The sequence below is a fragment of the Bos indicus x Bos taurus genome, chromosome 7, assembly GCF_003369695.1.
Source record: "Bos indicus x Bos taurus breed Angus x Brahman F1 hybrid chromosome 7, Bos_hybrid_MaternalHap_v2.0, whole genome shotgun sequence".
In the NCBI taxonomy this organism is placed as follows: Eukaryota; Metazoa; Chordata; class Mammalia; order Artiodactyla; family Bovidae; genus Bos; species Bos indicus x Bos taurus.
The window spans coordinates 6519383-6546364 of record NC_040082.1 but is presented as its reverse complement, the minus strand read 5'-3'; positions in this window follow the sequence as shown (position 1 = coordinate 6546364).

The following is a 26982-nucleotide window of genomic DNA, read 5'->3' as shown; positions in this document are numbered from 1 at the left end:
TTGCTCATAGAGTTTACATCATACAATTTCACCCATCTTCGAATGTTAATAACTTACATAGCCACAATAAAATAATTAAAATCTGTGCATTTGTTTCTCTTGATACTAGAGAAATATAAAGCCACTCTAAACTTTAAGTGAATATGAACCTTGGAAACTTCTTAGATACAACAGAAAAATAATGAAGTTTAAATCAAGTTGTTTATTTGGTTGCTTTTCTTTTAATCTTTGGCTTTTGCCTAATTTATTTAGAGCACAATACCTTATGGGAAACAGAATGAGGATGAAGATATGAATTTATCTTTTTATGCAAAATTAAGAAAAATTATTTCACATTGTCTTCATTTAAGATGCTATTAAAATATTTAACATAATTTGGACAAGGAGATAATTTAAGTGTTCTGCTCTTTTTTATCACCTGATTCTCTTGGATTAGACACATTTGTATCATTTTTCTGAAGAATTCCCAAAGGTGAGTGACCACTATCAAAGCCTTTGAAGCAATGAAAAGACTTAATTTGCGTGGGATCATTTTCCTTCACTGTGTGAAGTTTATCAGTTTATCAGTAAACATATACTCTGAATCTTCTCACCCAGTAATGCATAGTTGTAAACAAATATGATGACCATGCTGAATAATTATAATAAAAGTTAAACTCATCATAATTTCATTTTAAATTTTGTCCATACATTGCCTGAGTGCCGTGGAAAAGCTGTTGACAATATTCATTCATTTGAGTCACTACATTGTTACCTGTTACCTTCCATTTGCTCTTCTAGACCTCCTTCTTAGATTCTCCTCCTACTTTGTGACTCTATGGGTTAGGTCACTGGGATCTGTCGCTCTATCATTTCTAGGGGCTGGGAACTAGTCAATGGGGAATGCAGGCAGGAAATGAGAGTTAGATAGGAAAGTATGATCAAAGGAATCATTCCTTTGACTTCTTCTGTGAAGGAGCACTACAAACCAGCTCCCTTTATCTAAAGGGTGGCCCTGACTCAGCTCTCTCTCTCCAGCTGCAAGTAACCAGCACTGCTGTCTCCTACTTCTGTTCGGGCTTGAGATGTCAAAGCTGCCCATTCCTAGTAACCCTGTGGCTCTGCTCTGTTCTTTGAGATTCACCTATACTCTTGAGAGTCCCTTGGACTGAGAGGAGATCCAACCAGTCCATTCTGAAGGACATCAGCCCTTGGATTTCTTTGGAAGGAGTGATGCTAAAGCTGAAACTCCAGTACTTTGGCCACTTCATGCAAAGAGTCGACTCATTGGAAAAGACTCTGATGCTGGGAGGGATTGGGGGCAGGAGGAGAAGGGGATGACAGAGGATGAGATGGCTGGATGGCATCACTGACTCGATGGACGTGAGTCTGAGTGAACTCCGGGAGTTGGTGATGGACAGGGAGGCCTGGAGTGCTGTGATTCATGGGGTCGTGAAGAGTTGGACACGACTGAGCGAATGAACTGAACTGAACTGAACTATACTTTGTGCTTCGTGTATGTGTGTGTATGGGTAGGGAGAGAGAGAGAGACAGAAAAATAGAGAGAGAGAGAGAGGGAGTGAGACAAGACAGAGACATAACATACAAGAGGAATTAAAGATAGAGAGACAAAGGGATATAGAAAGATTTCAGAAATCAAAGCTCTAAGTTTCATGACTTTTGATAATGCACATAAAATAATATATACAATATAGACCAAGAAAGGAAGAAAGTCTGATCAAATCCAGAGGCTCCTGAACTAATTTAAAATTGTAAAAATAAATAAAGATGCACAGACCAGGTAGAGGACCTAGAAAAATAGGTTAATTTAATGATACTAATTTTTGATTCCTGCCTCTGTTTCCTTTTTTGGTATACATCCTTCAGACCGGATCCCATTCCCCTCACTTCCCTCTACCTCCAGGAATACAGGACTTGCCACATGAGGGGTTCCCATTCCAAAAAGCAAGCTGGGTAAATCCTATTCTCAGCATCCCATACTTTCCCAAGTTAAGTTATTTGTCTCATCTCACCAGTATATGTCAATATCACAAATTTTTCACTTTTATTTCCAAGTTTAAGAACATATTATGGCAGTTTGACCTGGAGCTAAAATTATCTTGTGCTAGCATGCTTAGTGTCTACGATATCAATAATTTAAACACCCCAATTAATATGGTTACACTTCAATAACAATTTTCTATAGGCCTAAACTCATGGATGATGAAAATATCAGATCTTCAGTATGAATTAACTGGAATGATTGAGGGGGCAGAGTTCTATAATCAAAATGGAAATGATCTAGGGTACAAAGTCCTGGGTGTGTGTCCACACTGGGTGTGTATCCTGGATAAATCCTCCCCTATTTGATAAAAGCAAATATTCTCTAGTTACCATGGCCTTATTAAATTCTATGCAGATTATCCTGTCATCCTTTAAATCTGCTCCTTTAATATCACATCTGTCCTTGAGAATCTCTGCCCCCTCAGTATCATGATTCAGTATCATGGAGAATAATTCTTCGTGTGAAAAAATGATGATAAAGCTGAAAGTTATGTAACTAAGGAAGACATGTGAAATCAGGTTAAAAAATACATTTCAGTAAAAATTCCCAGGCAGCTCAGTGGTAAAGAATCTGCCTGACAATGTAGGAGCCACAGGAGACATGGGTTCTACCTCTGGGCTGGGAAGATACCCTGGAGGAGGGAATCATAACCCTCTCTAGTATTCTTGACTGGAGAGTCCCATGAACAGAGGATTCTGGCAGGTACAATCCACGGGGTTGCAATTAGACACGACTGAGTGACAGAGAAAGTACACATGCAAAAATACTCAAGAGAATAAACTGGTAATAATAGTTAATAGTGAATGCTCAGAATATGATGTCTAGACAGTTCAGGAACCATTTGAATCATTGTATACACTAAGTACTTAATAAACATTGGTTGAATAGGTTGAGAAACATCATGGGGACCTGTAACATGCAAGTGATAATCCTTGTGGCCCCATCATGGTGTAATCTAGAGTAGTATATTGAGAAAACCTATTTTCATATCTGGCTTGAATATTTATCACTTGGGATTGTCAGTGCCAACACTGGTCTATCTCTTCCTTGAAGAGGGGAACTTTCACAGTCTGTTATTCCAAGAAAATGACTGAGTTCTCGTGCTTGCCTGTTTATTTTATCTGCTAGAGGATATGTGCTTCCCAAAGAGTTCACCTTGTTCCCAAAAACCAGCCTATCTTTTGTGCTGCTTATCTGAGTTTCTTGCTTTTTGACTGAAAGAAAGGAGTCAACACTCAAGATGTGTTGGTAGAAAACAACATATCCTTTGTTTCTTATCTGCCTATCACATGCCTCACAGGAAAAGCACCATTTAAATACCTACGTAAATATTTTGGATTGTAACGAGATCAAACCAGTCAATCCTAAAAGAAATCAACCCTGAATACTCATCGGAAGGACTGATGCTGAAGCACCAATATTTTGGCCATCAGATGCAAAGATCCAACTTATTGGAAAAGACCCTGATTCTGGGGAAAAGTTGGGGCATCAGGACAAGGGGGCTTCAAAGGATGAGATGATTGGATGGCATCACCAACTAAATGGACATAAGTTTGTGCAAACCCTGGGAGACTGTGAAGGACAGGGAAGTCTGGCATTCTCTAGTCAATGGGGTTGCAAAGAGTTGGACATGACTTAGTCAACAACAACAAACAACAATATATCTAAATACACAGGCATACTCCCCTCCCTAACCTACTCTTCCTCCCCTTGCATACATTTACTTTACTCTTCACTGCAAATCAATGCATAATTCAGAAGTATGGTGATTTGTCTAATGCTGCTTCTAACTAGGAAATATGGAGCTAAGATTTAAATTTAGATTCTTCACAGCACATTCATAATAGGAAATTAGAATACAAATTGTGTGTTCTTAATCTAACACATTACTTTCTTTTTAATAAGCTGTGCTTCTCGTATGTTTGTGTATTTATGTGTGCTCAAGTGCTCAGTCATGTCAGACTCTTTGGGACCTCGTGGACTGGAGCTCATATGTTTAGCAGTATCTATAATTTTTTTATTGACACTTTTATTTATTTTAGCCATTCTACATAGGTCCTACTATTACATTCCACACTAAAGGTTTTTTTTATTTTATTTTTTAAATTAATCCATGTGTTTGGATCTGGATAAAGCTGAAAAGAAAAAAATAGGGATTTGCGGATAGAATACAGGCTGAACATTTGCATGAGGCAGTTAGAAAGACAAATGGTCCAATGCTAAGTTCTACTGGAAAAAAAAGGAAAAGGGGAAAAGGTGGTAGGAACCAGCTCAGTGTGAATATGTGAGCCTGCTGGTCTAGCTGGCAGAATATCCATGTGTGGGCAGTTCTTATAGCTTAAAAGCATTAATTTACTCCAGGTAATAAATGCTTAATTATACATTTGCTTTACTTTAAAAGTTCAATATTTTTAACTTCGAATGAGTTTCAAAAATGTAACCCTTAACATAAATCAACATTTTGACTGGAAAAATCTGTAAAATGCTTTTCTCACCATGCTGAAGATGATTTCATTTATAAAATAAATGACATGCCATCAATAAGGAGGGTTGAGCTGACAAAGACAAGCCTTACTCTCTATAAATTATATATATATATATATATATATATATATATATGCAACTTCTTTATTGCACAATTCATCAAAATGAATTGATTTTAATTTTTGTCTCCAACCATTGCCTTCTCTTATGCTTCTCTGCACCTTTTTCTTTCCCTTAATTACATTTTGTACAGCCTCCATTACTGTGTGTTCACATTCAAGTAGGTAAGACGCCTAGTCAAATTGAAAGAATCTCCTCCACGTTCACTTACTGTGAGCTGTTCCCTGTCCCACCAGTGCTGCTTAGGTTTTAGAAGGAGGGACTTGGGGAGAAAAAGCGGACTGTATTCTTTTCCTGAAACGGCTCCCTCTCTCACTCTTCCTTGTCCCACTCCCCACCTTTGTTTTTCCGGGTTTCCACTTCCCTGTCAAGTTCATGCGGAAGGAGCGACAGGTCTGAGATGCAAGCGCCTCGTGCGTATGTTGTTGCCCACAACGGCAGACCCTTGTTTGCTCCTGTTTCCTTTCTGGTTAAGACAGAGCATGTGTGTTCTCTGTGAGAGAGGGAACAAAAAGTTGTTTTTCAAGAGGATGACATGTTTGAGTGAATACGTGAGGGAGCCCTGCAGGGGAAGAACCTTCCACACACGTTCCCAAGGTAAGAAACATAATAAAGCATGGTCCACAGGATCTACAGGACAGCATCTGTGTCCAGCTGCCAGCCTTCTAAGTGGTGAACCTTAAGTGGCTTCAAAGTGGACACTCTTCACAGGGTCCACTTGACCTCTTGCACATTTCCTTTATCTTCAGCATCTAAGAAAGTGCAGTGCTGGCTGTTCCCATGGCTTTCTCATCTCTACATTCTCCTTTTCAATGATACTCTCTTTTCCAGGTTCAAATAATAAGCCCAGGGGATAGATCCATCAGCGAGTGCATAAGTAGACATCTAATCAGGGAAAGATGCCAGTCAACACAATTGCTTCAGTCCTTTTTTAAAACAAACAATGAAGATTGTATATTATTACTATCTCCAGTTGTAAGTTCTAGTACCCAATTTCAGTATAATAAGAAAAATACCAGTTAACATGACAAAAAAACATAAAAGCAAATAAAATCACACTTTAAAGAGATAAAAGAACTTATTGATTCTGGAAACCAAGTGAAACAAAAAAGTTGAATTATATAGATGTGTTTACATTTTGCGGTCTATGGAGGCATGATTAGAAACCTACAGGTCAGGGTTTTAAGTGCTACCTGGAATAGAAGATATAGCATTAGGTTTAGTAGAAACAGGCAGCTAGAAAAAGGGCTGGCTTTGCTCACAGATTAGAAGACTGAGACCATCTGATCCACACATGAAGTCAAGGGAGGAGAGTTAGTCATGAGAAATTGGAAACAGAGTCTCTGTCACTCATGGATATGAGATCTGGAGTCTCATTGCAACCTGGGAATAGAAACCAACTCCAAAGTTAGATGATGGCCAACAACATGTTCAAATTCAGTTGTTACCTTAGAATAATATACGCCAGAGTGACAAAATGATTTCGAAGGAAATGTTCTTAGAACGAACTCATATGGAACTCTCTACAGTGGGGAGCAAAAAGGTATCACTCCTCAAAGATGAACCAAAAATTGACAAAGCCATCTCTTAAGCCAATAAACTATCATGAAGGAGAGTCAATTCTATAAACAGGAGATTTAGCAGTCCCGGGAAATAGCAAAAATCTAAAGAGATTATAAAAACATTATAAAAATTATGAAAAATATTTAAAGACATAGAATGATAAATGCTCCTTATTCATTCATAGGTAGTACAAAATATTTGAAAAATAACTCAATATAACTTCTAAAATTAAAAATATAGTAATTAAATTTTAAATAGCATTTAAAAGATAGTATTATATAATAGATTCACAGTAATAACTCAGGTAATGTAATATAGGAATTTTGAAAGGTGGAAAATACAGAAGATGTGTTAAAAGTGCTAAGGATACACTGAGAAAATCCAGATGAAGGAAAAAAAAGAAATGCAAGCAATACCACAAGATAATATTCAGTGTTTTCTAGGTGCAGAGAGATTACTGAATCCTTACACTGACTGTACATCAATTTCAAACATAAAAATCTAATACTTACCCTATATACATCATAGAGAGAATGCAAAACATTACATTTAGAGAAAATCAAAAGCACTTCAATAGACTGACAGAATACTTCTCATTAATAACAATAGACGCCTGAAGACAAATGATTAACATGTTCAAATAGCTGAGGGAACATCTAGCTGTCACTAGATTTCTATGTCCATTTAGATTATCATACAATAATAAGAAGAAAATAAATAGCTTTTAGATTACATTCAGAATTTCATTAAAAAAAAATACTAACAATGAATTTCCAGGAATAAAAAAGGAAGAAACTACATACAAGGGAAAGAAACAGTAAATCAAGGAATCAGTAAATATATTAACTAACTTATTACTCATTTGCTGAAACATTTCAGATAATTTAAAACAGGTCAGAAATAATAATAATATGTAAAAATAATATGAATTACCAAAGGAGAAGATCTGAGATAAAACATTTTATGGTTCCTGTACTGTGTGCTGACTAACTTCCATTTTGTCATAGTCAAGTATGCATATTAATAATTTATAAAGACAAATAAAATTCAAACTACAGTGTCTTTAAAAAGAAGAGTAATGAAGAAAACACGATGCATCCAGAGGGAAAGCAAGATTGGAAAAAATAAACTAAAATGGTATGCAAAGAAACAAAATAACATAGGAAATGTCCAAATATATCAGAAATAACAACATGTACATGGCCTGAGGGCTTCCCTTGTGGCTTAGCTGGTAAAGAAACTGCCTGCAATGAGGGAGACCTGGATTCAGTCCCTGGGTTGGGAAGATCCCCTGGAGAAGGGAAGGGCTACTCACTCCAGTATTCAGACTTCCCTTGTGGCTCAGGTGGTAAAGCATCTGCCTACAATGTGGGAGACACAGATTTGATCCCTGGGTCAGAAAGATCCTCTGGAGAAGGAAATGGCAACCCACTCCAGTATTCTTGCCTGGAAAATCCCATGGCCAGAGGAGCCTGGTAGGCTACGGTCTATGGGGTTGCAAAGAGTTGGACATGACTGAGCAACTAAACCTTCAACGTTCATCAGACTTAAGTGCTTCTCTTGTGGTTCAGCTGGTAAAGAATCTGCCTGCAATGTGGGAGACCTGAGTTGGATCCCTGGGTTGGGAAGATCCCCAGGAGAAGGGAAAGGCTACCTACTCCAGTATTCCTGGTAGGCACTGGAGCAGTGGCTTCACGGGGTTCCAGTGACTGTGAGGAGATACGCCACATCCAAGAACAAAAGAGAAGTCGCAGCAAGACGGTAGGAGGGGCGAAATCACATTAAGAATCAAATGCCATTCCCGCCAGAGACGCTCAGAGGGCTCAGACAAACCTTGTGCACACCAAGACCCAGAGACCCCACAGAGACTGAGCCAGAACTGTGCTTGGGTGTCTCACGTGGAGGCACAGGTCACCAGTGCACTGCCACAGGAGCAGGGGCCCTGGGTGCAGCCGAGCTGGGTGTGACATAAGCCCTCTTGAAGGAGGTCGTGATTACCCCACCATCAGTCCAGTTCAGTCTCAGTCGTGTCCGACTCTCTGCGACCCCACGGACTGCAGCACGCCAGGCCTCCCTGCCCATCACCAATTCCTGGAGTTTACTCAAACTCATGGCCATTGATTTGGTGATGCCATCCAGCCATCTCATCCTCTGTTGTCCCCTTCTCCTCCCACCTTCAATCGTTCCCAACATCAGGGTCTTTTCAAATGAGTTAGTTCTTTGCATCAGGTGGCCGAGCCACAACACTTACACATTCCTGGAGGGCACAAACAGAACTTTGTGTGCACCAGGACCCAGGAGAAAGGAGCAGTGACCCCACAAGAGACTGACCTAGACTTGCCCATAAGAGTCCAGGAGTCTCCAGCAGAGGTGTGGGTCAGCAGTGGACTGCCGTAGGGCTGGGGGCACTGAATGCAGCAGTTCATGCATGGGAACATTTGAAGGAGGTTGTGATAATCTTCATTACCTCCACTATAGTTTGGCTCCAGGTAAATAACAGGTAGGGAACACAGCCCCATCCATCAACAGAACATTGGATGACCCAATTTCCCTCTTGGTCAGTCTCTCCCATCAGGAAGACTCCATAAGCCCCTTATCTTCTCCAACACAGGGCAGACAGAATAAAAGCCACAATCACAGGAAACTAACCAATCTGATCACATAGACCACAGCCTTGTCTAGCTCAATGAAACTATGAGCTATGCCGTGTAGGGCTACCCAAGACAGAAGGGTGATAGTGGAGAGTTCTGACAAAACGTGGTCCACTGGAGAAGGGAATGGAAAACCACTTCAGTATTCTTGCCTTGAGAACCCCATGAACAGTATGTAAGGCAAAAAGATAGGATACGGAAAGATGAACTGCCCAGGTCAGTAGGTGCCCAATATGCTACTGGAGATCAGTGGAGAAAAATAACTCCAGAAAGAATGAAGGGATGAAGACAAAACAAAAACAATACCCAGTTGTGGATGTGACTGGTGAAGGAAGTAAAGTCCGATGCTGTAAAGGGCAATATTGCATAGGAACCTGGAATGTTAAGTCAATAAATCAAGGCAAATTGGAACTGATCAAACAGGAGGTGGCAAGAGTAAACATTGACATTTTAGGAATCAGCAAACTAAAATGGACTGGAATGGGTGAATTTAACACAGATGACTATTATATCTATCTTGAGGTCAAGAATCCTTTAGAAGAAATGGAGTAGCCATCATAGTCACAAAAGAGTCTGAAAAGCAGTACTTGGATACAATCTCAAAAATGACAGAATGATCTCCATTCATTTCCAAGGCAAACCATTCACCATCACAGCAATCCAAGTCTATGCCCTGACCAGTAACACTGAAGAAGCTGAAGTTGAATGATTCTAGGAAGACCTATAAGACCTTCTAGAACTAACACCCCCAAAAATATCCTTTTCATTATAGGAGACTGGAATGCAAAACAGGAAGTCAAGAAATACCTGGAGTAACAGGCAAATTTGGCCTTGGAGGACAGAATGTAGGCCAAAAGCTAATAGAATTTTGCCAAGAAAATGCACTGGTCATAGCAAACACCCTCTTGCAACAACACAAGAGAAGACTCTACACATGGACATCACCAGATGGTCAATATCAAAATCAGGTTGATTATATTCTTTGCAGCCAAAGATGGAGAAGCTCTATACAGTCAGCAAAAGTAAGACTGGGAGCTGACTGTGGCACAGACCATGAACTCCTTATTGCCAAACTCAGATTTAAATTGAAAAAAGTAGGGAAAACCACTAGACCATTCAGGTATGACCTAAATCAAATCCCTTACAATTATACAGTGGAAGCAACAAATAGATTCAAGGGATTAGATCTGAGAGACAAAGTGCCTGAAGAACTATGGACAAGGTTCGTGACATTGTACATAAGGCAGGGATCAAGACCACCCCCAGGGAAAAGAAATGCAAAAAAGCAAGATGGTTGTCTGAGGGGGCCTTACAAATAGCTGTGAATAGAAGAGAAGCAAAAAGCAAAGAAGAAAAGGAAATATATACCCACATGAATGGTGAGTTTCAAAGAATAGTAAGGAGAGATAAGAAAGCCTTCCTCACAGATTGATGCAAATAAATAGAGGAAAACAATAGACTGGGAAAGTCTAGAGATCTCTTCAAGAAAATTAGAGATAGCAAGGGAACATTTAATGCAAAGATGGGCACAATAGAGGACAGAAATGCTATGGACCTAAAAGAAGCATAATATATTAAGAAGAGGTGGCAAGAATACACAGAAGAATTGTACAGAAAAGATCTTCATGACCCAGATAATCATGATGCTGTGATCACCAGCCCAGAGCTAGATATCCTGCAGTGTGAAGTCAAGTGGGCCTTAGAAAGCATCACTACAAACAAAGCTAGTGGATATGATGGAACTCCAGATGAGCTATTTCAAATCTTAAAAGATGATGCTGTGAAAGTGCTGCACTCAATATGCCAGCAAATTTGGAAAACTCAGCAGTGGCCACAGGACTGGAAAAGGTCAATTTTCATTGCAATCCCTAAGAAAGGCAATGCCAAAGAATGCTCAGACTACCACACAACTGGACTCATCTCATATGCTAGCAAAGTAATGCTCAAAATTCTCCAAGCCAGGCTTCAACAGTTCGTGAACAGTGAACTTCCAGATGTTCAAGCTGGATTTAGAAAAGGCAGAGGAACCAGAGAACAAATTGCCAACATCCGTTGAATATTAAAAAAGCAAGACAGTTCCAGAAAAACAAACAAACAAACAAACAAAAAACCGCTTTATTGACTATGCCAAAGCCTTTGACTGTGTAGACCACAACAAACTGTGGAAAATTCTGAAAGAGTTAGGAATACCAGACCACCTGACCTGCCTCTTGAGAAATCTGTGTACAGGTCAGGAAGTAACAGTTAAAATTGGACATGGAAGAACAGACAGTTTCCAAATATGGAATGGAGTACCTCCAGACCGTATATTGTCACCCTGCTTATTTACCTTCTATGCAGAGTACATCATGAGAAACGTTGGGTTGGGTGAAACACAAGCTGGAATCAAGATTGCCGGGAGAAATATCCAATATCTCCAATATGCAGATGACACCACCCTTATGGCAGGAAGTGAAGAGGAACTAAAAAACCTCTTGATGAATGTGAAAGAGGAGAGTGAAAAAGCTGGCTTAAAACTCAACATTCAGAAAACTGGGATCATGGCATCTTGTCCCATAACATCATGGCAAATAGATGGAGAAACAGTGGAAACAGTGACAGACTTTATTTTCTTGGGCTGCAAAATCACTGCAGATGGTGACTGCAGCTATGAAATTAAATGATGCTTGCGCCTTGGAAGGAAAGTTGTGACCAATCTAGACAGCGTATTAAAAAGCAGAGATATTACCTTGCCAACAAAGGTCCATCTAGTCAAAGCTATGGTTTTTCCAGTAGTCACGTATGGATGTGAGAGTTGGACTATAAAGAAAGCTGAGTGCCAAAGAATTGATGCTTTTGAACTGTGGCATTGGAGAAGACTCTTAAGAGTCCCTTGAACTGCAAGGAGACACAACCAGTCCATGCTAAAGGAAATCCATCCTGAATATTCGTTGGAAGGACTGATGCTGAAGCTGAAACTCCAATACTTTGGCCACCTGTTGTGAAGAACTGATTCATTTGAAAAGATCCTGACGCTGGTAAAATTTGAAGGCAGGAGGAGAAGGGGACTACAGAGGTTGAGATGTCTGGATGGCATCACTGACTCAATGGACATGAGTTTGAGTAAACTCTGGGAGTTGGTGATGGGCAGGGATGCCTGGGGTGTTGCAGTCCGTGGGGTTGCAAAGAGTCAGACAGGACTGAGTGACATCAGTACTGAACTGTACTGATTTGAACTGAAGTGACTTCAACTTGCCTCTTAATGAAGTTATAATGCTATATTTAGATAATATGCTTAAGTTTAAGATATCAGGCTCAAATAGTTGCCAGTGAAGCTAATATTCATATGTGGCCATGGAAACTGAAGAACTGGAAATAAGAAATCAACTGTATGGGATATAGCAATTTTTGTCTACATGGAGCTTTGAATCCACCCAGTGCTTAAAAGTGTTACTCACTCAGTCATTTCTGACTCTTTGAGACTGCATGGGCTGTAGCACGCAAGTCTCCTCTGTCCGTGGACTTCTACAACCAAGGAATACTGGAGTGGGTAGCCATTCCCTTCTCCAGGAGAACTTCTCAACCCAGGGATCAAAGCCAGGACTCTGGCATTACAGAAAGATTCTTTACCCTCTGAGAGATCAGGGAAGCCCTGAATTCATTCACCCAGGTTTATACTAACTACAGTCTAGTAAGGCAGATTTTATCTTTAGGTAATGAAGTAACCATTTAAGTAAGAAGATCTTACCAAAATATCGATAAACAAAAAGAAAACAGACAGGTATCATGAATCTTAAGTAGTAACAATGGGAATCAGAGAAGGCAATGGCACCCCACTCCAGTACTCTTGCCTGGAAAATCCCATGGATGGAGGAGCCTGGTGGGCTGCAGTCCATGGGGTCGCTAGGAGTCGGACATGACTGAAGTGACTTAGCAGCAGCAGCAGCAGCAACAGTGGGAAGATACTGAAGCACGAGATGGATATTGTTTTTATTTCGAAAAGGTTATGCTGGCTGTGGTTGGGAGCAAATGTAAATTGGTGGCTGCAGGATTATGAAGGCATGGAAGAGTTTGTAGACTACATTTAGGAAGTGACTGCTGCAACAGAACTGCACGTAAGTTAATTTATGGAGTGTTGAGTCTAACAGTTGAAGAAGAGAGATGTGTTGTTTGTGGGTTATCTCAAGCTGAAACACCACCCTATATCTTATCTGTGTTTCAGAAGTAATCTGTTTCACTTGTCTGCAGATGAGAGTATCAGCTGATGTGCAATGAAAAATGAAGTCCTTGGCAAAAAAGCAAGATCAGTTGGTGCTTTTGGAGACAATAATCAAAGTATAAGTATTTGCTGCTGCTGCTGCTAAGTCGCTTCAGTCGTGTCCGACTCTGTGCGACCCCATAGACAGCAGCCCACCAGGCCTCCCCGTCCCTGGGATTCTCCAGGCAAGAACACTGGAGTGGGTTGCCATTTCCTTCTCCAATGCATGAAAGTGAAAAGTGAAAGTGAAGTCGCTCAGTCATGTCCGACTCTAGCAATCCCATGGACTGCAGCCTACCAGGCTTCTCTGTCCATGGGATTTTCCAGGCAAAAGTACTGGAGTGGGGTGCCATTGCCTTCTCCGAAGTATTTACTAGAACTATTTTAATTTCAGTTGATTAAAAATGTAAAGCTTTCTCCATATATGTATTCATAAATTTTGCCTTCTCGGCAGACTACAAAACTTATTATCTATAGATGATAACTTCTGCTGATATCACATTGAATTTAATTGAACTTTGGCCTTCAAAATTCATGAAGTATATTATAAATCTTTTAAATAATCCATGCATGGAGCACAGCATAACATGCATGAGGCATGCAAGTATTTTCAAGTCTGCAATTTACCTTACACCACTGGTTTTTGAGACATTAATAGATTACTTTTGTTTTCCTCCACTTCACTTCATATGTCCCTGTGCTTTATAATTGTTCATCTAATTAAGTGGTGCTTATTCTTTTCACACACATGAAGGCCTCACACTTAATCTGTCAAGGAAAAAGAAACTTGTCTCTGTTGATCTAGAAGAGTTTCCTTTTGTGTGAATTTTTTGGTGATAGTATTTCAATGGTAATAAATGCAGCTGGATTAGTGACAGGCAGAAAAATATTCCTTAGCAAATATTACTAGGAAATGGTAAAAATGTATATCATAAAGAGGAGCTTATACTTGTTCTGAACTCCTGCCCTATGGGGTACTGATATAAGAAATTTTGATTAAATAGTTCAGAAGACTTGCAAAAAGCTCTAGGATCTATTTGCCACTGACGGCAAAGATGAGGGGTGAGAATAATATAATACTCAATGTGATATATAAAACTTCATAATAAGCTGATACTCTTCAATCATCCTGAAGAATCTTTAAGGTCCTTCTAGAATAGCATCATAAAAAATAAACAGTGGGCAGGGAGAGTAGGCAAATGGGTCGCTATGGAAAAAAGGAAAGGATCATCCGTGAGTATTAAAGAAGACAGCTCAAATCAACAATCTTTATGTTTAGTGACTCTATATAGGCTGAGATTTTCCTCCCACTCTATAGAAAGGAAGCATCAAGATTAAGAAAACTCCCAAAGAAGAATGAAAGGGTCAATGGGAAAACCTGTGGAAGTGACTCACAACACACTGAAATTCTAAAAGTGGAAAATACTGAGTATATGAGTTATTTGACTTTTTGTTACATTTTTTCTCATTATCTAACATATTCAAATGAAAAGGGTGTGTCAGAATTTCTTCAAATATTTCCATCACTGATATAAATGCAAGTGAAAAAAGGAAATACAAAATGAACATAGAAATAATTCAACATAATCTTGTAGGGGAAAAAGATAGAAATATAGAGGACATTAAAAAATAAAACTAGTATAAAATAGAAAACTAGACAAACCAACCAGTGAGCAAAGATATAATTGGAAACTGAAAAAAAAAACCTAGAGAAATGTAACATCTTTTTTTATCTCTATCATGTATCATTATGTTTCAATTCAATATGTAATTAACAGTGCTTTTGTAAACATACCATTTAGTAACTTATTCACTAAGAACATTTTCTAAAATCTGTCTGAAAGCCAATAAAAATAATTAGAAAAGTTGAATGCTAGTTATAGTTAACATTCACCTCTTTCCACATAGGAGTCGGCTGAAAATGGGAGTATGGAAAATGGGCTGTGTTACTATTCTTTCCTTTCAGACTGTGATATATTGCTGTAAATTTCTTGCAATGAAATAAAAATCACATGACTTGGAAGTATTATTATATACATCTTTTGATTATTTTTATCATATTCTATCCTTTTAAAAATAAATTTATCAAATAAAAGGCATTTTGTTGACCCAAACTACATAAACTTGTATCTATATGAAAGTACTAACATATGTATGTATGTATGTATATATACATGTTTATATACATACACAAGTTAATGAAGTCAAGGTCAACAAAATGCCTGTTCTTTGGCAAATTAAATACATAAATATGCATGTTTTATATATGTTAAATATATGGTGATCTCGTCTTACATCTATTTATTTAATTACATGTTTTTCCTTTTTGTTTATGCTATCGGAGGCTCACAAGGACTTAATAAATGATTCTAATTACCTGCCTAACATTTTATAGCACATAAAAAATATGGCTTCATACCAAAATTTATATTTGAAGCATATATTGTTTTTGGAGGTAAAATGTCTGAAGATTTTACTACAGTGGCCTAACAATTATTGAGTTTTTAATGGGAGAATTGCTCAATGTAGTAAATTAAAATTGGCAGTTGAAGCTGCAAATATTCACAGAGGGAATCAGCATTTAATTTTAAATTGTTTGGTTTAACATTTTGGCTCTTACACTCTCAACACAGGCGCCCAGCAGAAGCATGGTAGGGACTTTGGAGAAGGGCGCCGGTCAATATTCCATAATTTAATTTTCAATTTCTTCACCAGACATAAGTGCCATCCTTTGTTTTAGTGAGTTTTGCTGATAATACAAATGCCTGTGTGCATGCTAAGTCGATTCAGTCAAGTCTGACTCTTTGCGACCCCATGGACTGTAGCCCGCCATGCTCCTCTGTCCATGGGATTCTCCAGGCAAGAGTACTGGAGTAGGTTGCCATTCCCTTCTTTGGGGGATCTTCCCAACCGTGTGGGATGGAACCAACCTCTCATGTCTCCTGCACTGGCAGGCAGGTTCTTTACTACCAGTGCCACCTTTGAAGCCCAAGAATACAAATGGGATGTTTCAAATTAGTTTGGCTCTCCTAATCATTAGTTTTTAATAAAATTAATAATAATTTTATGGCTTTAAGGTAGAAGTAATTGTTAAAAAGTGATATGCCTTATTAAGGAAATGTGAATGCTCTTTGATAAAAGTTAGAGGATAAATTGACTGAGCGATTTCACTTTCACTTTTCACTTTCATGCATTGGAGAAGGAAATGGCAACCCACTCCAGTGTTCTTGCCTGGAGAATCCCAGGGACGGGGAAGCCTAGTGGGCTGCCGTCTATGGGGTCGCACAGAGTCGGACACGACTGAAGTGACTTAGCAGCAGCAGAGGATAAATTTAGAGGAGTGCATTTAGTCAAGTGTAACAGCAACATTTTAATCAATTTAGTTTACTCATGAAGATTGAATTATTAATTGTAAAATGTTTACTAGGTATAGGTATGTTTTTCTATATCAAAATACTTTGTAAAATAAGTGAGTAGGCTCATTGTGCTATTCTGGAGTAGTTATTTGTGTAATCATTCAGATTTTATAGTGTAGAATTATTGGCTCTAGGGCTAGTCTGCTCGTTCCTGAATCCCACTGATCATGCTGACTGTCATTACTGCTGGTAGACCACTGGCAAGTTGTATAATCTCTCTGTGCTTCAGATTCCTTATCCATAAAATTGGGATGAGATGCACCTAATAAGCGTCAAAAATTACTTCACACAACAGCTTGAACAATAAATGTTAGTATATCATTATGATTACTATTGACGATTCTTATTCAGGAAAATTAAAAGAAACTATGGTCATAAAACATTTTCCATCATGAATTGTTTTAAGCAGCCTTTTCACATGCTTAAATGGTATTGATAATTCGTTTGCTCACTGTCAAGACTCCCTTTCTTCAAAGGAAAGACACACTATTTAAGAAAAGAAAGAGAATATTTTCCTTAGGTAGAGATATTCAGTTGACAGTCACTCTTCTCTGTTCTAATTCACTACTTCCTAGACAACACATGCTAAATACATACTCATTTTCAATGATAAAGCTCACTAAGCATTGATGGGTGAATAAGAGACGTGTTTAAAAAAAAAATGTTTTCACATAAATGGATGCTTAGAAATATCTTTCAGACTTCCATAGCTAAGATAAACTAGTTGTAGAAGCTGATGACATGCACAGTGCAAGAATAAACTGAAACTAAAACAGCACTTCGGTTCAGTTCAGTCGCTCAGTCGTGTCCGAATCTCTGCGACCCCATGAATCGCAGCACGCCAGGCCTCCCTGTCTATCACCAACTCCTGGAGTTCACCCAGACTCACGTCCATCGAGTCAGTGATGCCATCCAGCCATCTCATCCTCTGTCGTCCCCTTCTCCTCCTGCCCCCAATCCCTCCCAGCATCAGAGTCTTTTCCAATGAGTCAACTCTTCGCATAGCTATGAAATTCTTCTCTACAATTTTTAATACCATCACTTCCCTCGTTCTTGCTTCTGTATATTTTCTGTAAACTCTATTCTGCTTCCTTCTGATAAAGTTGAAAGTTACAGAAGTCTACTCAGTGATTTTGGCATCTCCTGTACTCTCAGAAATCATAGAATGCAATCACAGAGCGGGTAATTCAAGCTCACATTCTTTCAAGGGAAAAAAGATTGAGCTGCATTAAGTATGAGATTCCTGTAGTTTGAGAGCTATGCATTTGACTGAACTGAGGGGAAAATAAAAGCATCTCTCTGCATCTTTTTGCTCAATTCAGTCAACTGTATGGCAAAATATTTAAGAGGTTATTTCTATATTGGTTCTCTCCATAATTATTCAAATACTTGCCCCTATTTTAAAAACACTTTTTTCCAATTTATTGTAAATTCTTTTATTAGAGCAATGCATTAAATTTCATATATTGGTAACTGAAATTATGGAATCTATACACACATTTTCTTGACTGACCAAGTATACTATTACATGGATCCCCGATATTGGATAAAAAGGTTCAGAGCCTAAACTTGCCCTAGGAGCAGCAAATTCATTATTACAAAAGCACATTACTGCTTACAGATATAATTCAACAAGATCAAGCTCAAACATCTGAAGGGAAAAATTCATACTCACAGCACATGAATAAGTTGGTATTTCTTTTTTACCTAGAGGGAAAAAGTCAAAGCAAACTAAAACAAAGCGTATCCTTATAATGGTGCACACAAATGTGTTAGGGAAATGCAGATAGTAATCACAGCAAATTTCTAATAGATCCTTTTATTTTCAGCACTACACAGCAGATAGATCTGTTTTAGTATAGCTAAAGCATTCTGCCTTCTCAGTGCCATAGTCTTTATGGATCATATAGTAATAACAGGTCCTAAAAATAAATATAAGCTTTATTATTTTATAGAAAAAGGCATGGTTTTGTGTGTGTGTGTGTGTGTGTGTGCATTATGGGAAAGGATATAGCTTTTCTATATAAATGGTTTTAGTTCAGCTTCATTTTTGAACACTGGCCTTCTTTGGGTGGTGTTTTGCTTTCTAGGTGGTATCTTGAAATGTATCGTGTCCAAAAACGCAAGATTTCAAGCTAATTTTAAGCAAATTTATCAAATGTATGAAAGCTTACAATGTCCTTTATTAAACAAATTTTTACTAAATTGAACCAGTTTGTTTTTATATATTTTCGTAATGATTGAATAGGAAGACAGAAGCAAAACAGTGGTTCTGATTTTACTCAGGATAAAGAAATTACATCATTATCTCTACTAATGAAAATAACTATGCATTCCAAAAACATGTTAGGGATGATGAAATTATTTTGTATCTCAAATGTGGTGTTGTTATACCACTGTTTATACCAGTCAAAACTCATCCAAAAAAGGTGAATTTTACTGTTAAGTAATGTCAGTAAACCTAAATTAAGTAAATGAAATAAAAATGTAAAAAATATTATTGTATATTTCTAGTGCTATCTTATTCTAACATTTGTGAAATTAATGTCATTATTGATATTTCATTATAATTAAATCATCATTAATAGTCTATATGTATTAGTTTTCCATTGTTGCCTAACAAGTTGCCACAAAGCCAGCAGCTTAAGACAACACCCTTGTTAGTTCACAATTTTTGTGGTTCCGCTTCTGTCTGAACACAACTTCAGCTGGGTCCTCTGCTTCAGACTCTCTGACAACGATGTCCTGAAGAATTCAGGGCCAACAGCTAGGGGAGGATCCATTTCCACCTTTATGTGGTTATCAGAATGCAATTCCTCCTTGGCTGTTAGAGTCAGGGTTAGGGTTCCCTCCTGTCTGTTGGCCATGTGGACCTCCCGACTAAGGTGACCTTGTCTTATGGGCCTCCCCACTAAGGGGACCTGCTTATGTAAAGTAATGACAGAGTGACACTCCATCACCTTTGCAGTAAAATACTAGCCAGAAGCAAGTCACAGATCCCACTCCCCAAGACTGTCAGCAGAAGGCAGTGGGGAGCAGAGGGGTCTACATTAGAAACTGCCACACCAAGTTAACACAAATGCAGTTAACATATGTGTATGCATAACGTTTAGAAATTTGATGCCTAAGGAACATGAAGATGATTGGAGTGTTAGATAAAAAATAAATGAAAACTATTCCATATATTAATATTTTGTTCCATATTTTGTCAAAAATAAATGCTAGGAAATCAATACTTTCCCTATGCATTCCATTAGTCACTGAGATATTAATTTTCTTTAAACAAATATATGGCTCTACTTCTGAATATTTAACATAATTCTGCTCTGACTCAGGCATGTGGTATAGCTAATTCATCTTACTTTCCCCTTTTGTTATGTATTATTAATATATATCTAAAAGATTTTATATCTTATAAAACTGTATCCTTGAAACCAACAATATATATCATTATATTTATATGCTTTTTTGTCATTAGTAATTTAGCATATAATTTTAATTAGTATATGATCAAGCAAATTGTCAAGAATTTTACTAGCTAATTTCATTAGCTAATCTCAATACATATAATAACAAATTAAGCTGACTATAAAACACTAATTTAAAACTGGTCCAAAAATTTTATAACGTATGCTGTAAAGACCTTAGCTAAAATTTTTTAAATTACTTTTTAATGGTATTTTATTTTGATTACTCTTTCTAAAAGACGGAGAAGGCAATGGCACCCCACTCCAGTACTCTTGCCTAGAAAATCCTATGGACAGAGGCGCCTGATAGGCTGCAGTCCATGGGGTCACTACCAGTCTGGCACAACTTCACTTTCACTTTTCATTTTCATGCATTGGAGCAACCCACTCCAGTGTTCTTGCCTGGAGAATCTCAGGGACAGGGGAGCCTGGTGGGCTGCCGTCTGTGGGGTCGCACAGAGTCAGACACGACTGAGGCAACTTAGCAGCAGCAGCAGCTTTCTAAAAGATACAACTAAAAATATATGAATTTCTAAATCCCTATCAGAGTATATCTTCATGTATTTTAAAATTTATTTCCTATTCAGCTTTTTATTTTATATGTAATATTTTACATTTAATGTTCTAACATTACTCTTTTGATATCAGATCTTTATTTTTACATTCTTTGCCACTTATTTATAGGTATTTATATTTCTAGGTCTTTAAACATTCCTGACCACTGTTTCTTAACCTAGAATTTTTTCTGCAAAATTTATTTATAGTCTTTATAATAGAAAAGACCATATTTTATATGATACTATAAAACTTTTTCTCCAGTTAAAAAATTGTCTAATGCTTTATAGCATTTTAGGGTTTTTTTTTGTTTTTTTTTTTAACTACCAAATATTTTATCTTATAAAATTATGACTTTATCATTACAAGATATTTATTGTTTTAACTAGATTGTCTATCTCTGGCAAGCTGAGAAAAAAAAATCTATTCGACTGTATTATTGAAAACAAGATTTCATTTTATTTTATTTTTGGCCACACCACACAGCTTACAGGATCTCAGTTCCCCAACCAGGAACTGAATATAGGCCATGGCAGTGTAAGTGCCAAATCCTAACCACTAGACCACCAGGAAATTCATGGACATATTTTAGTATGAATAAGCATTTTGCTTCCTATCAACCTTGTTGTGTCAACATATCAGGAAAATGGAAGTTAATGCACTGAAAAAACGTGGTGTATTGTTTTCTGCAGACTGAATTACTCTTTGACTTTTTGGACTCTGAAGCATTTATTCCTTTTAACTAGATACAATTAAAATTATATAATAGCAGATATTTTTACTTTCAAAAAAGTGTTTCAGGATAAAGCAGAATGAGGCTGTTAGCTTTCACATATATATTATTTTTTTCAAGTCATTGCATTGGAAGATATATGCTGATTTAGTCAATCATTCATTAAAGAATTATTATTGAATGTGTATTCCATGCCAGACATTGAGGATATAACAGTAATCAGAGAAAACCCTTCTCTTATCCAAATTTCATTCTACTGTCTGGGGAATATGTAAAATAAATATATACCTGTCAATTAATGGCATAATTCTTCAAAGATAAAAGAAGAATTGTTCACAAAATGTGTAAGTTTGGGAGGAAAGGGAGTAACAATACTTAAAATTCTTCTCAACTGCTTTGAAAATTGATATGGAATTTTAGGTGATACAGGGGCATTCAGAGATCATGAAACCCAAGCTCTTCATTTCACACTGAAGATGCCCAAAGTGGGTAGGGGGGTGATCCACATCTAATTTGATCATATGTTGATAAATTTGACCTGGAAACTAAATCATGTGTCCCCAAATATAGTGTCCACATTACATTGCTAACTTGTTCCAGAATGTCAAGTTTGATACCAAAAATTATGCCAGATGAAAGGCCAGGACCTCTTTCCCGTACTCTCTCTCCCTACATCAGGAAGAGTATTGTCTACTCATTTTCAGACTTTTTAATAGCATTTTTTTTTCATATCATTTTTGTAGTTTCAATCACATTCTTCTTTCAGTTCAATTCAGTTCAGTCGCTCAGTCATGTCCAACTCTTTGCAACCCCATGAACTGCAGTACACCAGGCCTCCCTGTCCATCACAACTCCCGGGGTTTACCCAAACTCATGTCCATTGAGTTGGTGATGCCATCCAAATATCTCATCCTCTGTCGTCCCCTTCTCTTTCCACCTTCAATCTTTCCCAGCATCAGGGTCTTTTCCAATGAGTCCAGTGAGTTCTTCACATCAGGTGGTCAAAGCATTGGAGTTTCAGCTTCAGCATCAGTCCTTCCAATAAATATTCAGGACTTATTTCCTTTAGGATGGACTGGTTGGATGTCCTTGCAGTCCAAGGGATTCTCAAGAGTCTTCTCCACCACCACAGTTCAAAAGCATCAATGCTTTGGTGCTCAGCCTTCTTCACAGTCCAACTCTCACATCCATACATGACCACTAGGAAAACCATAGCCTTGACTACATGGACCTTTGTTGAGAAAGTATACTCTATATTAATTCATATGGACTCTCATCATGATTATAGAACAATGGAGGGTAAAACCTTACTTAATGTGTGTGCAGGTGTGAATGTGTGTATATGTGTATATATATATGTGGCCCCCCAAATAAAGTTGCTTAATAAGGATTGTTCTTTTTATTCAGTCGCTAAGTCAAATCCGACTCTTTGTGACCCATGAACTGCAGCATGCCAGGCTTCCCTGTCCACTATCTCCCTGAGTTTATCAAACTTACATCCATTGAATCATTGACGTCATCCAACCATCTCATCCTGTCTCTTCCTTCTCTTGCCATCAGTCTTTTTCAGCATAGTTGACACCAAGAACACACTTGCCATGTTTTGTGAGGTACTTGCTCAACCAGGATTATTGTAAGAAATGTTCCAAACATAAAACAACTTACATATATATTATGACTCTGGGTCTGCTTCAATGTTTCCAACTGGGCCCCAGGAAGCGCTTATTTACAAACCTGGGAAGACATTAGGAAAGATGAGTATAGTTAAAATTGGCTCCTTTCTTTGGGTTCTTAAAATATCAAGATGAGCATGAGGCTATAAGTGAGACTTAAAATCTCTGTTGGCTTCAAGGACACATCTGGGTTATAAGGCCTTCATGTGGGCTCAAATTTATCCTGCTCCATTTAAGTACAAATTAGAGCTCCCAGCCATGAGGAACAAAAATCTTTAGGGTAATTTAAGGATGTGATCAGTCAACTGGCAGCTTTTTATTGTGTAGTCAGTAGCCATCTGCAGTCAATAAAACACTATCAGTTGGCCTAAATATATGAAGCACACTGGTCACTTGTGTTTGAGGGGGGATTTGGTCCTGTGCCTGCATGCACCTGTTAGCCCATTTGCAAACCTTATCGTGTAGACTGGAAGAGGCTGTAAGCGCCACATTGCCACTGAGCTGCACAATACACCTGCAAAGAAGTGTGTTAGATTTTCTCCACACTTGCTTCAGAAGAACGCTTCTCCCAGTCAATGAAGGCATACCAATAAGTTTACACCTGCCAGCCAAACTTTAGTTACAAAAATGAAATGTAGAAAAACACAGATGAATATGGTCTCCACATACCTTGATTTCATGAAAATATACGTTTAAATCAGGATTGCAAAAACAACTCCATAAATTGTTTCAGGAATTACAGTGATTCAATATAAATGAAATCACAGCTGGCATTGATGTAAGACTGCTGTGAAGAATAGCTTTTCTTAAAGGTGCTGCTATCACTTGGTCAAGGGTTGTTTAAAAGCAGAAAAAAGGGCTGTGGTATAAAAGTAATGAATAGTGGAAATGAATAAAATAGAGAGAAAGCTATTGGTATAGCATGAAAAATATAAAATCCATTAAAGTAATAACAGTCCAATTTACTAAAATTTCTCAAAGTATCTTGTAAAATAGCTCTGCGTGACTTCTCTTATTTTCAGCTATGATGCTCCGTATAAATGGGTTCAGGTTTTATTGCTTGCATGATAAAGTGAAAACTCAACTTGGCATCAGAAAACCTAAAATCAGAAAATAGGATTTGTCACTACTCATGTGAATTTGAGAAATATCTCAACCTCGGTGATCAGTAGTGTGTTGATTATTAAAAGTAATATAACAAGTTTTTTGTTTTTTTGTTTTTTCTTTATATATGGAAAGACTCAGCCCAGAGGCAAAGCAAGTTGCTTTAGGTCGTCAGCCAAATCATCAGTGGTGAGGCTAAAGTTCACATGTCCAGACTCTGTGTTTCATGGGTTTATTCACAGCTTTGCTCTTCAAGGTAGGGTCTCTGGAGAAACAAAATTAACATGACTGGGGAGCTTGTTGGACATGCAAGCTGTCTAGACTCCAGACCTATTGATCCATAATCTACATTTTAAACAGATCCCCAGGTAATTCCTCTGCACATTAGACTTGGAAAAGCAACACTTTACAATATGCTGTCTTCTCACTCCATGGTTGACATGGGGCAAGATGATCTGATACATGTAAAACAGTCCATGCTCAATGAATGCAACATGTTGTTGTTCAGTCTCCAAGTCATGTCAACTCTTCATGACATAATTTTTCTTAATGGTGGTTCTAGGAGTGCTTTTAATTAAAATTTAATTTAATTCTAAGAGTGATTTTAATTCAAAATTTGGAATTAAAGAATGCCCTTGTAAAAATTTCACTAGTAATAACCTCACATTTTTCAAACACACATATGCCAATGAATTCAAAGTTCTTCCAAAGTTAAACTGAAAATAACTATTTCAATTAAATATTCATAAAGTATGAAGCAATATTTAATTCACAAAAGATTCCATCCAAGGGTGCTAGAAGAATTTACAGACAGCATAGTTTATTCCCTCTCAAAATTTGTTCATGATTAGATGGAAGCAAAGTTATCATCTGAGACAGCTTGCAAGTAGCAAAATTGTGCAAGAAGTTAGTAACAGAAATGAATTTTCACACATTACTTTCTGATATATTCACAGTAATGTCTAGCTCTTAAAGTAACAAAAGGAATATACGGATCTTAACTTCTCACTGTTTAGGCAACATAAATGTGGCCATTGTATCTTTGGAACTATGCGTCTCTAATGTCAGACGCGGTGCTGGGCTATACTAAGTGCCATTTATATATATATATATATAATTAGCAGTGAGAAGGGACGTTCAGAATTAGGCAAAATATTTTTGTTTCCTATTCACCTAAATAGAAGGAAGAAGGAAATGGGATCTGACTGCTATTACAACCAGAAGGAAATATGACAACTCTGAAAACAACCGAAGCTTAAGATTCTCATTTGTAAATATGATTTTGAGAGGAAGAGACAGTAATTTGAGAAAACACTGCACTACCATGATTGAAAACAGTTTTATGCTCTTCTAGACCCTGGACAGAATAAACCCAAAAGTACAATAATCTCCATTGCTGAAGTTAAAAATTGCAAACAAAACAAAACAATACAATATCGAGTGTTAAAAAATGCTGAACAAGTTGATGCAAGTTGGACTCCGATAGTTTTAACAACAAATGCAAATGTATGGAAATACAGTAAACCAAATATTTTAAATAATTTTTATTCCAGAGGGTGGTAAACTGAATTATGTCTGCCTAAAGATAGCTACTTTAAAGTCTCTGAAGCCTGTGATAGGTTACTAACATGGTAAAAGGGACTTACCAGAATAATTAAATTTATGGATCTTAAAATAGGAGATTACCATGTATTATACAATTTGGCCCAATGTAGTCACATGAGTCCTTAAAAGCACAGAACTTTCTCCAGAAAAAAACTGAGATGTGGCAGAAGGTAAAGTCACATAAATTCCAAATATAAGCAGATGCAACGTATTGCTGCTGACTCTGAAATGTTACATGGAGGAACCAGAGACAAGACTCTAGGAGTTAAGATTGGGCTTCCCTGGTGGCTCAGACGGTAAAGCGCCTGCCTGCAATGTGGGAGATCCGGGTTCTATCCCTGGGTTGAGAAGATCCCCCGGAGAAGGCAATGGCAATCCACTCCAGCACTCTTGCCTGGAAAATCCCATGGACAGAGGAGCCTGATAGGCTACAAGGCTACGGTCCATGGGATCACAAAGAGTCGGACACAACTGAGCGATTTCACTTTACCTTTTACTTTTACCAAGGTGGGTAGGAAGCAGGCACTTCAGTTCTACAATGGATTTAAATTATCCCAGCATCCTTAAAGGGTTTGGGACTGGATTCTTCCCTAGAATTTCCAGTTAAAAAAAAAAATAGAAAAAAAGAAAAGTAGGCTGTTTATATTTTTATTTCAGTCTTCTGGAATATGTTGCAGAGGAATGAGCTGAGTTACAATGTGCCTAATGTGTTTTGGTTTTTTTTTTTTTGTCAATTTCCACATAAATTATGAAATTTAGTTCAAAGGCAATTACCTTAAATTAATAACTGGAGCTGGAAGATAAAAATGACTCCATTTTTCTTAGATAACCTTAACTAGAAGTTATGACAGTAAGTCGCAAACAAGATTACTGTGGGTAAATATTAAGACTTACATGACAGACTCAAATCAAGATGGCAGAGTAGGACACAAACTCATATCCCCCAACAAAGATGCCAAAATATATATCCACCTGTGGGTCAATTTTCACTAAAAACTAAGTGGAGACAAGCAGAAAGACTCAGTACCACCAAGGCTGTAAGTCAGATACATGGAAATTGAGGTGGAAGGGAAAATAAGTGATCAGGTCAGGACATGTGCCCTGGGAGAGGTCTCAGAGGAAAGGGGGGATTACATGAGGGGAGAACCACCTTGGGGAGTGAGCTGTTCAAGCCAAAGATTAGGTAGCTCAGCTCTGGGGTCTAATGGGAAGATGAGCCCCTTTGGCTGGGTGGAGGGCTACTGGGGCTAATAGAAAGGCTGTAGAAAATGTGGACTAGGCTTATGAGGAACACACAAATGTTTGCTTGATCCTGAATCAGGGTAAAAGG